Source organism: Panthera onca, chromosome C1, assembly GCF_046562875.1.
Source record: "Panthera onca isolate mPanOnc1 chromosome C1, mPanOnc1 haplotype 2, whole genome shotgun sequence".
NCBI classification, from domain to species: Eukaryota; Metazoa; Chordata; class Mammalia; order Carnivora; family Felidae; genus Panthera; species Panthera onca.
The window spans coordinates 125,993,380-126,006,371 of record NC_138346.1 but is presented as its reverse complement, the minus strand read 5'-3'; positions in this window follow the sequence as shown (position 1 = coordinate 126,006,371).

The window sequence follows — 12,992 nt, the reverse complement described above, 5'->3', positions numbered from 1 at the left end:
CTCACTAACAGAAGTTCTAAAGAATGTACATTAGACAGGAGGAAAATGATTCCAGATGGAATGTCTAAGGCAAAGAAAGAACGTGAAATACTATTTTGGAAATATGTGGATAAATCCAAATAAACATGGACTGAATAAAGCAAGAGTGGTAACAATGTCTACGTTGTAAGGTTACAGACAGCTATAAATCAAAATACTAGACAAAAATAGTGTATTAGATGGAAAAGGGGAGATGAAATGTAAAGCATTCTAAGGCTCTTACATGTTGGGGGAGGAAGATAAAGATATGGATTGATTTCAAACGTTGTTAAATCTGCAATGTTAAAATATCTAGGGCAGCCACTAAAGGAATAAATATATAAAACATATTTTTCAAACTACTAAAGGAAAAAATGGAAGAATAATAATATTTAAAAAGTACTTTCAGCAAGAAAAGAGCAAAGAGAAGACAGCAAGAAAAGAAAAAAAAATGAGAAACAGAAAAAGTGGGACAAATAGAAAGTACAAAGTAAAATGGTAGAAATCTAAATATATCAGCAGTCACAATAAATATAAATTGATAAACTCTCCAGTTAAAAGATTGCCAGACCACAGTTTTTAAATCCAAGTAAATTGTGTTTATAAGGACACAAATATTGAGAGTAAAAACATGAAAACATGAAAAAAGATGTACCCAGTAAGTAGTAACCTTAAGAAAGCTGGGTAGTTATATTAATGTCAAGTTAAGTGAATTGCAGAGCAAAGCATTAACTAGATATAAAGAGGATTACTACACAATGGTAGCTTCAAATCACTGGGAAGATATAAGAATTCTAAACTTGTTTACATTTGAAAGCATAGCCTCAAAATCTAAGTAATGTCTAGGGTATCCCTATAAATAGCACACATATAAGACGTAATTTTCAAAGTTACGGGGAAAAATGAAAGAATAATAATGTAAAAAGTACTTCAATCTAGTGATGGACACGTGCCATTATCTGTTAGTCCAAACCCCTCTAAAGTACAACACCAAGAGTGAACTTTTGCATAAACTATGGACTTTGGGGGATTATGTGTCAATGTAGGTTAATTGGTTATAACAAATATACCACTCTAGTGGGGGATGTTGATGGGGGAGGCTATGCACGTATGGGGGCTGAGGGTATGTGGGAAATCCCTATACCTTCCCCTCAGTTTTGCTGTGAACTTTAAACTTCTCTAAAAAAGGTAAAGTTTTAATCTAAATAAATAAATGATAAAAGACAAAAATAGCACATGTACCTAAAAAATCAATGTAAAAAACAAAACCCACAAGGATAGAGTAGCAGGGAAAATAAATAGCACTTTAATCAATCCAAAAAATGGCAAGAAACATGAAAAAAATGAGAAACAGAAAAAGAGAAAGCACAGAATAAAATGGTGGAAATAAATCTAAATACATTGACAAACACAATAAATACAAAGCTTGATGAAATTGCTAGAAGATGTTGACAAATTCATCATGAATTGTGAGATTTCAACATACTTCCCTAGGGTAATTGATATATCCAGCAAACAACATGATTAGTAAGGCTGGAAAAGCACAACTAAAAGACTGATCTAATTCGTTTCTAGGCCATAAAGCAAGTCTCAAGAAAGATTAGGGTTTTTTTTTTTAAGTTTATCTACTTTGAGAGACAGAGACGGTGCAAGTGAGGTAGGGCAGAGAGAGTGAGGAGAGAGAGAATCCCATGTAGCTCTGTCCTCACAGCATGGACTCGACCCAAGTTCTCGAACCCTCGAAACTGGGAGATCATGACCTGAGCCAAAACCAAGAGCCAGATGCTCAACTGACTGAACCACCCAGGCGCTCCTCAAGAAGTACTAGTTTTATTTGGAAACTGAAAACACATTTCTAAGCAACTAAAAATAAAAATCATAATAAAAATAGAAATTTAGAAGAGATTGATAATAATAATACTACATATCAAACCTTGTAGGATGCAGCTAATGTAGTAACCAGAGTAGAGTGTATAGCTTTGAAACTTATGTTAGAGAAGAAAAATATGTTGAAAATAAATTATGCCTCTAACTTAAGATCTGAGAAAAGAACATTAGAACACACACACACACACACACACACACACACGAGAAGGAAAATCATGATTCCAAATATTTTCCCATAATAGGGAATTGGCATCTGATAAGTCATCTCAAAGTCACTGATTTCCTCCCCGAGAGCTTTTCTTGAGAGTTTACTACCCCACACCAATGCAGTATGAATTTGTGTGGCCCTTTGCAGTATTCCAAGTGGACTCAGAGCTATTGACTCTGCAGTGGGCAGACATCAGTGCCTGGAGAGGAAGGTGCCTGGTACACCCTCAGCCCTCTCTGACCCTAGTTGGGCTGAAGCAGTTACAGATGTGGCAGCTGACCATTTACTGCATCTTTTTCTGTGGCTGCACAAGCCTGGCTAATCATCTGGGGTCCTGAAGTATTTAATATACCTTCAGGCACTTGGGCCAAAGCAAGAAAAAAACCCAGCATTTCTTGAGTCTCTTCACTCTCAGTGGGTTTTGCTGTTGGTCTTTGTTGTGGTGGTTGTTTTGGCTTAAAAACAAAAAACCAAAAAAACATGTACCAGAAAAAGCAAGGGAAATGAGGAAGAAGTCACCATCCAAAATGGGTGTGAGTATAGACATTAAACAGAGAACTTCTTTGGAAGCCCAAGGTCAGTAATGACCCATTTGAACTCTCTGAGGAGACCATTTGTCAGAGAGAGGAAAGTAAATTCCGCCCAAGAGAAAGAAAATGGAAATCCAAATTCCAAGGCCAAGAGCCTTGCAGTTTATATTGACTGGAAAGAAGAGAATTGTTCTCCCCAGGGGCAGGCCCAGCAGGTGGCATCCTGGTCAGAACCAGCAAATATGCCCTCCCCTCCCTCTGCAGGGAATCATCCCCACCCCCCCCACCTTTGCACTCATTCCAGTTACAAGCCCCTGCAGAATTCATTAAAGTATTTTAAAACCAGTGGAGAAAACTTAGTCCATATGTTTGGACAAGCCATGCACGCACAACCAAGAAATAAATTAAATTGGGGGTGGGGGGGGAAGGAAAGAACAAAACAACAAAATTAACTAAGCTTTGAGTGAGTGTCTAATAAACTTGACATTTTTAACAGGCACGTTGAAATTTCCCCCATGTGCTGGTGACAACGATAATAATTGAATGCATAAGAGATAAAAATCTATTAAAAATAGTGACAGCAGCAAAAGCTGTTGAGAGTTTTAAAATTCAGATTTCTGTTTTAAATTCAAGGTCTGTGGCCTCTCCTCACTTAGCTTAGTTGATGAGGCTATGGAGGGAGCTCTGGCCCTTTGATGGAAAAAGCCCATCAAACTGGGGCCACAGGGCCCACAAGTGTCAGGATTCCTTACAGCAGGCCCTTTTAACTTTTGGGGTGCCCTTGCTGTAGGAAAAGTCCTCTGTTCATGAGGCCCAGAAGCAGTCGCACAGAGCTTTCTGGTTGTGGCCTAGTGGACACACTCTCTTCTCTTGCCCCCACCCCCCCACCCCACCTCACTCTAGGACTTGAAGGATATAGAAAGTTCTTTTTGTCAGTGAATGGATGGATGGATGGATGAGCGGGTGGATGCATTTATTAAATGTATCTGAACTTAGAGTTCAGACACCCAGACTCTAGTTCCATCTTTGCCATAGGAATGTTCTATGAACACAAATCACTTTATCTCTGTGGGCCTTCATTTCTTCACATGAAAAACAACAGATAGTTTCTTATGATCCCAGGAGATCCCCCTCCCCAACAGTCTCCCAGGATAGAGGGGAAGCCAGCTGACTGTGCTGAGTTACAGGTAATACCACACAGAGACAAAAAAACAAACAAGCTGATTTAGAGATGGGCTCACCTGACCTGGGTGTTCTATATGGCTTCCCAATTTGAGGTGGGTTCATCAAGGACTTTCTTTTTGATCTCACTGTGTACCCAGTCTTCTCATATCTACTCCCTGCTATACCTCGGTGCTTCCTTGCTCATTCTTTTCCTATATCCTTTAGTTATTCTGCCCCAGCTGTTCCTACTATAAGCTGCATTTTCCCAAATTATGATTTCTTCCTCTGGTAAAGTAATTGAACTCATAAGGCTACCCCTGAGCCCAAGGGCCCCACTTCCTAAAAGCCTGCATTCCCTAGCAAGCCTGCACAGGTCCCAGAGCTGACTGCTAGTGGAGCCATTTCCCCCACCCAATTACCACCAACATCATGCACTTGTGGGTTATTTTCTCAACAAACTTGTGTGCGGCAAGTTACCATGGAAATAAGAAAAAGTGATTTGTTGGTATTGGTATCCTGAAAATAAAGTGTGAGCCACGCTGAAAAATATCAGAGGTAGGGGAAGGGGAAGGCTATCAGGAGAAAGAGAAGAGATATTTTCACACAAGGTGAGGAGGAAGAATCTTGCACTACCCCAGGAGAAAAGTCCAGGTGGTGCTGGAGAGGGGGGTGGAGGCCACCAAGTACTGGACGTGGCCTTGCCGAGGTTGGTGTTCATTTCCTCGTATATGGAAGAATCCCTGAGGGTCTGTCCACTGCTTTCTCTCCAGTAATGAAGATTAAAAACACAATTAAGTTAGACCCAGTAATCTGACCCATTAGTATGCATCTTCTCCAGATCAGAGGGCAGTTATGTTGGGTCCTAAGCTGGCCTCATGAATCACCACGACAGGAACAAGCTGGAGATAGGAACAGCTTTTGCTTCAAAGGATTTTCTTGGCAATACTTCTCCTGGTGGCCTACAGATGGGGTCCTTGAAGGATATGCACTGGGATGATTCCCAGAGAGACACCCCAGGATGGGTATTCGGCCAACACCACCACCCAGGGAGTGTGATGTGCAGTCAGTTAGGTTAAAGAAGCAGTCCTTTTGCTCAAGGATCGGAGCTGCCTGGATTAGTTGGGTCTGTGTCCACCAGCTCAAGTGTATGTACCATTTTGAACTTAGGGTTGCTCACCTATTAATGGCAATAATCTCATTTGTCGTCTGTGGTTGAAAAACTGTGTAAAAGCAGCTGATACAACGGATATACGGAGATATTTAATAAATGTGTTTTTTTCCTCACAGTTTATTCCAAATCCAGAAATCTCTTCCCAGAGAAGCGACTCCTCTGAGGTAGCCAGCTCTGAAGGTGGGGACGAGACAGAGCGCTGAGTCTATCCGGAGAGGCAGGGGAGACAGCACTGGGGACCTAGAGTGTGCGGCACGTATGGGGTGGTAGAGAAGTGTCTTCCCACCCTTTCACCACCGATGTGTTTAGCTGCCACTTCCTAGAGACTCAGTATGTGATCTTCAACAAGTCATTTATCCCTCTGAGTGACATCATGTCAGTGTGACCCTGCCTCTCCCAGAAGACTTGCCTTTCTCTCATCATGGTGGTTACAGGCTTGGCATTCTGTTAGAGGACCATCAGGCTTTGTGGAAAAGTAGATATGGAGTAAGGGGTCCTTCCCAGAGTCATGCCAAGGAGGCAACTTCCTGCTGCGCCTGTGGCCATAGCCAGCCAGGTGCATGGGCTCCAGTAGGCAGCATGAGCAAGTAGACTCAAGGAATGAGTATACGGCCACACTGCCTGGATGTCTCTGCCTGGTGCAGTGAGGGTCTCAGCCCCTCACCCGTCCTAACCTGATAACCTGTCTCGACTGTAGAACTGATCCAGGCTTCCCACAAAGCCAGGAAGATGTACAGATCTCCAAAATGCCACAGAAACCATCAGACGTTAGTGTCCCGTCCTCAGCGGCAGCTTGCCTGGTGTGTAGAAAGAGAATCAGATTTGGACGCATGAAGACCTAAGTTGACAAGATGTGTGACCTTCGGTACATCGCTTCACCCCTCTGGGTGGCTTACTCATCTCTAAAATGAGAACATTAGTCTGAGTCATCTTGTTACGGAGCAACTCTAAGTAAGGGTGTAACTCTAAGGAAGGGTGTTTGTCCTTAGAAATACCAATGTCTTGTACAACCTTCCCAAGCCATATAGATCAGTCACTGTCACTCACCAATTGCCACCAGTTAATCATAGTTAGAGAGAGATGGGTCCCAGAGATAGGAGGTTCACTTACTCATTCGGCAGTTATTTAGTGACCATCTACTGCATGCCAGACACTGTTCTAGACACAACCAAAAGGATGAAATCCTTGCAAGCACAGAGTTTACTGGAAGACTGGAAAATAAGCAAATAAACAAGCAAAGATGGTGAGACTGGTGTAAAAAGTACCAGGAGAAACCTAGAGCAGGATAAGGGGATAGTGATCTGGGCTGGTGGGGGGCAGAGGGGCACATTGGTGTGAGTTCTCGGGGAAGAGCTCTCTGATAAGGAGACATTTGAGCAGAGACCTGAAGGAAAGAAGGGGCAGATTTATAGGAAGAAACTAGAGAGGTTGGGAGGATGAAAAAGAGAGTCCAAATCATCTTCGTAAAGCTGTACCTCAGGCAAGTAGCTTTCCTGTCTTTTTTAGGAGGCAAAGCAAGTTTTAGATCCAGGTCAAGATTCACTATAGGAACAGTGTTTGCAAAGGATCCTTGTAGGCCATCTTATTATCCCTTCTTCTGGCCTCCTCGCAGCCTGGCTCTGGAGCCAGCCTCCCCTGCACCAGAAAGTGAGCCCTGCCATCTATTATCAGACTGCCTGACCCTGAACAAGTGACCAGGCCATTCTAAACCATGTTCTTTCATCAGTATAGTAAGGAAATGAATGCCGGAGCGCCTGGGTGGCCCATTCGGTTAAGCATCTGACTTCGGCTCAGGCCTTCATCGGGCTCTGTGCTGACAGCTCAGAGCCTGGTCTGTGTCTCCCTCTCTCTCTGCCCTTCCCCTGCTCATGCACAGATACACACACACACAAACACACGCACACACACACACACACATTTTCTCTCTCTCTCTCAAATATAAATAAACATTAAAAAAAAATAAGGACATAAATGCCTATTCCCTAAGGCTGTTGAGAGGATTAGATAAGCAAATGCATTTCAGGTTTCTGGGGTTCTTGCCCCCATTTCTTACTTTCAGGCAGGGAGGCTGTCCTGGGTCTCCAAAGTCCTCAGAGGAGGTGAATCCCTGTATCCCTTGTCCCAGGACCTCCCTTTTCCTCCTATACTCACAGATGCTCTAAGGGATGGAAATGCCTGAAGCCCTCCCCGCCCCTGTCCAGCAGCAATCCCCTGGGGGCTGGGGGACTGGGCAGGGCTACTGCAGAGAGCTGAGCTGGGCAGAAGCTCAGGGCTGGAGGGCACTTGGATGTCAGCTCAGCTGTGACGGTCCTGCAGCTCCCTAGAGCGCCGCAGCTGGAGACAGGCTTGGGAGATGCCTACAGATTTGATGGTACAAGAAGCAGTTTAAAGTTTTATTTTACAAAACAGAATAAATTAAAAATGCATTAGGAATGAGGCCCTTACTTAACTACAGGGTGTGCTAATGGGCTTGGAGCCTGTGCTCCCTCCTCCTTTAAGCTCTTAATGACTGAGCTTTAATGTATTTTATTTCTTGAAAAACAATCCCACAAGCGCTCAGTACAGTCAGAAAAACATTTCTAAAATCATTAGACCACTGCACGGTAAATATTCATCACAACCGCAGCTCCTACCTGCTCGCAGTGAGGCATCGATTTTTTTTTTTCCTTGCCTTGTTTTGCTTTCTCTCGCTTTCCATTTTCTCTTCTATTCCCCTCTCCACCTCCTCCTCCCAGATCCTCGCCGAAAGCTGAAGCAAGGCTTGGTAGGGGCCTCTCTGAGGAGATCATTTTTCTAGGGGAGCTGGAGAGGTTTTGCCAGTGTTCAGTTCGGCAGGAGCCAGTACCCCCTGCTGCAGAACCTCCTGACCTGGCTCCCCGCATCACCCCCCCCCCCGCCCCCCGCCACGCTGCCCTGAGACCCCATGCCCACCCTGCAGCAGGGGGTCTGAAACTCCATCAGAGCTGCATGATCACATGGCAGGCAAAAGCACCGGTGTGCCCAGTCAGAGATCTGCAATCCAGTACTAGCCCTGTGGATGCCATTGTGTGACCTTGGGCACGTCACCTCCCTGTTGAAACTCTTAGAATCATCATCTCTAAAATGACACTACCGGGCAAACCATCCCCCAGTTGATGTTCTATGACCTCTTTCTCTGAAGAGCCAGACGGCACACCCCCTCTGGCCCCTTACTAGCTGTGGACCCGTGGGCGAACTGCTAAACCTTTTGGAGGCTTATTTTAAAAATTATATGTATGGATAAAATGTGTGTCTGAAAAGCAGGTATTGACGTCTAAGCTATATAAGATGGGCAGAGCACCCAGCATGGTGCCCAGCACACGCTGGGGCTCGACAGCATCGATTTCTCTTGCCTACACTGTAGTTATCTTGTCCTCTCGGGGGGTGTGGGGGGGGGGGTCCGGAGCTAGAGAGAGAGAGAGGTAAAGAACAGAAGTGTCCTGACAGCACAGGAGGAGCAGGAAGACACAGACTATCCACAGAGCATTTGCCCGGTTTGAGCCTAGGTCCCCACATCTGGAAGAAATGGTCTCTTCTGATGGATGTATTAACAGGGAAGAGAATCTCTCACAGATGAGATGAGAACCACCAAGTCCCCACCTTCTTCAGCATACTTTTCCTGCCTCCATGTGGGAAAGCTGGCATTTTATTTGAATACCTACACTTTACTAAGGCTTTTTGCGTGGATCCTGTTGTTTGACCTCCAAAATCTTCTGAGGTGGGTGAGAGTTGTCCTATCCCCAACTAACAGATGGGTAAACTGAAGTCCTGTGAGGTTTACCTCAAGGTCACAATGAGAATAAGTGGCAAAACAAGGCCGTATATCCAGACCCCCTGATTCCACCTCTGATTCCACCTCTGATTCAAAGGTATGAACCAGAATTTTCTTTGCTCACAGCTCTTCAGGGACAATTATGACAGTGCGGCAGATTGTCACAAACATCATGTCAAATAGGGTGCGTTCTTAGATATTCTTTCCGTGTGGAATAACTATCACTGCTAGAGGATCAAAATTGCTGGTAGCTTCTTGAACCCTGCCAGCTGTCATCAGTAGACAGTTATCAATACAAATTCCCAGAATTCAGCTGAGTTCTCAGCTAGGTGAGAAATTCTACAGCGAGAGGCTGTGACCCTATTCTGAATTGTATACCTCTTTCTCTCTGTGGTCTACGAACAAAGGTCTAGCGTACTGTTTCTTTCTTTCTTTCTTTTTTAAGTTTGTAGAGAGCTTTTGACATGCCAGGCACTATGATAAGGATTTATCACACATTATCTCAATTAATCCCTCAAAGCAGCTCCACGAGGTAAACAATATCATCCCTATTTTACAGAGGTATGAACAGAAGTGATTCTATAGGTCACACAGATAATGAGGCACTTACAACCGATTCTCCCTTGCCTTCCTTTATTACAGAGAATAGAAAGCTAGAATGTTGCCTTTCATACTTTCTCTTGCAATAAGAGAGTCTGGTCCATATGATATAAGTCAAAGTTCGTGAGTGAATCTCCTGGAAGCAGTTGCTAAAGAGACACGCCCCTCACCCATTTTTACTGCCGGAAACATGGACACAAAGGCTGGAGTTGCGACATCTACTCTGCAAACCCAAGAGTAAAAACTGAATGCTGAGGCACCTGGGTGGCTCAGTCGGTTAAGCGTCCCCCCCGACTTCAGCTCAGGTCATGATCTCACGGTTCATGGGTTCGAGCCCCGCATTGGGCTCTGTGCTGACAGCTCAGAGCTTGGAGCCTGCTTCAGATTTTGTGTCTCCCTCTCTCTCTGCCCCTCCCCTGCTCATGCTCTGTCTCTCAAAAATAAACACATGTTAAAAAAAATTTTTTTTAAAGCTGCATGCTAAGAGCTGTATCAGGAAGATGAAAGGGACTGAGTCCCAAAGGACATTCTTGAGGAGGTTCATCAGCCTTGCACTGCCTCCCTCTGGACCTAGGTGAGGAAAATCAACCTCTATCAGCCCATGATTGTTTTGTTTTCTCTTGCTTGAAACCACATCCAATTCTAAGGATACGTAGAGGAGGCATGAAATTCTAACTTGAGGTTAAATGACTATATGCCCAAGTCTTTAACTACTATGACATTGGCCTTTTAACCCAGTCTTGCTGCTGCCTATTGGTGTTGGGTAGATAGGAAGGAGAGGTCACTGGGAGCATCTAGGACCTATTCCATTCCTCCCACGCTGTCTCCCCTCTGCCACACCTGTGACCGACCCACTACTAACCAGGCTTCCAAGGATTCAGATACTCTAAGGGTCTTTCCCACGCCCCCTCCCCTAGGAGAATGGGTCACCACAAATGATGTGAATGCTACTTCTGTGGCTTCATATCATCTTGTCCTAGGACAAGTCCAGTGATTGGGAAATAAAGCTTTATCCTGATCTATCTCTATCTAAAGATAAAGCTCTATCTCTATCTAAAGATCTATCCTGCTGACCCTTCAGAAGATTGAGTGAGAACCAAACACAGGGTCATTAATCCTTTTTTTTTTTTTTTTTTTTTTTTTTGCATACATAGTGACTGCTGCTATTTTCAGAACCTTGGAGAATACTTCTATTTTTCTGACTCTTCAGGGGCCTTGACACAATACAAGGAGCCCCTGGACATTTTCCTGACGACTTTTGGCATAGACTGCACTTTTTACTCTATTCTCGGAAAGAGGGAGGCACCTGGGTCCTGAGTCCAGTGTGTTGGCATCCTAAGGATTTGCTCAGCCTGTGTGGAGAAGTCTCCTTGCTCTGCTTCCACGCAGCCACCCCTGCCACAGGACCACTTTCAGGGCTGGTGCAAGTGAATGAGAACCCTGGGAACAGTGCTTGCCATTTGTAGGAGCTCGATATTATTGTTGCACAATGAATGAACTTGGTATGTCTATCACTCCAGTAATAATAGTACCTATATCTTATAAGGACAAATAAGATAATGTTTGTAAAGCCCTTAACAAAATGCCAGCACATAATATGTTCTTCCTAATTGTTACCTATAATCCTAAGGAAATTCTATAAAATATGAACAAAAAGATGTTTGTTACAGCATTGTTTACAATATAAAAATAAAGCTAACCAAATTTTTAACGATATTGTGATCCACACATTGGAATGAAACATAGCCATGAAAACATGTTGCAAAGTGCCATTGTAATAGGATGGTGCCGATTGAGCCTTTTACCCTTGAGAACGGTGCAGTTTACAGGAGAGACAGACAGCCATTAAAAACACAATCGTTAAATATTGAGAAAAGTCTGATTTTTTGGCTTCTTATCATGGAGTTATAAGATAAAGCGACCTTTTTAGGGAGTATAGTGTTTGTGAAGAGAGTTTATCCACCCTTCATCTGCCCATGGAAGAAGAGATGGAGAAAATGCCACTTATCACCTTCAAGCTAAAAAGAGGATTTCCAGGAGGATGGTTTATAAATATTGAGGGCAGAGCTAAGAAGGAGGGTCTGTCAGCTAGTTCTTAGGTGCTGAGATGGGAGGATGCTGGAAGCAGAGGGAAGTGTGGTGGTGTGGTCAAGTGATGAAGGGGCAAGAGCTATCTCCTGAGTGCCCTCCAGACATTTCCTATGCCCACAGGCCACATAGTAGGGCCATGGAAGGTATATGAGCAGAGTAGGTAGGCTGAAATTGGAGGCAGAAAGGAGTACCATGGGGGATAGGCACCTACCTCATCAAAAAGACTTGTTGAGTCCCCTGTCATCTATATAGACCTGATGACAAGCATCCAGAATAGTGGTACCAACCAACAGGAAGGGACAGAAACTTGTCAAAGGCAGTCACATAAGTTGGTATTCTTTTCCCCTTTTCTTCCCTGCACATTCCTATACAGGAGGGGCTAGGTCAGGGAAGAGAGAGAGGATGCATGGGAAACAACAGACTATACCCTCTGCTCCTCTGTCCTTTCCAGTACAAATGGCAAGTCTAGGGGCGCCTGGGTGGCGCAGTGGGTTAAGCGTCCGACTTCAGCCAGGTCACGATCTCGCGGTCCGTGAGTTCGAGCCCCGCGTCAGGCTCTGGGCTGATGGCTCGGAGCCTGGAGCCTGTTTCCGATTCTGTGTCTCCCTCTCTCTCTGCCCCTCCCCCGTTCATGCTCTGTCTCTCTCTGTCCCAAAAGTAAATAAAAAACGTTGAAAAAAAAAAATGGCAAGTCTAGCTAGTCCCTTGGGGATCAGAGACATGAAGAGAGGTTTGAATCAATCAAATATGAGATTGAAAAATTTTTAATGGGAAATACTAGGCTTAATAACCAAGACAAAACCATTTTAATATTGGAATGTGACTGAAAGTTATGGAATCAGATTGAGCTGTTGTCGAGGGTGTCTTCTCCCCAGTGGGAGGTGGAAAGTTGACAGAGCACAGTAGTGACAATTATTGGAAACGTAAAAACATTCCATGTTTATGCCCTGATGAGTCTGAGACTTTCTAATCAAACTAGCTACATTCATGATATAATGTAAAGTTCAAAAATCAGGTCATAAAACTGTACATGTGATATGCTTCTATTTTGTAAAATATACAAAGGTTTGTAAGAAATACACCATACTGTTATGGGTAGATGGAATGATGAGTAATTTTAATTCTCTTCTTGTTGCCTTTCTTCATTTCCAAAGTTTCCTCAGTGGGCATATATCACTTATGTTGCTTATATAATCAAGAAAAAATATTCAAAAAATTTTGCTGTGTGAGTGTCTTTCCCCCAGTTCCCTGCTTTGGGAACAGGCTTCCCATCATTCTTGGCTTTCCTAGTGCTAGAGTCCCCTTCAAGGACAGAGAGGCAATTAATATTTAGGGGTGAAGTAGTTTCGGTCTAAACAAGACTCTGCTTCTGATGTTTGGTGAAACCTTTATCCTAGGGATGCGGAGTCACAATATCCTAGGGGCTGAACCCAGAGCTCAAAGCTCCATGGTCTTTCCACTACAGTCTGAAAATTTTAAAGGAACCACGTTCTCAGGGGGAACTAATTATGATGTCAAGTGCAATTGGTTTTC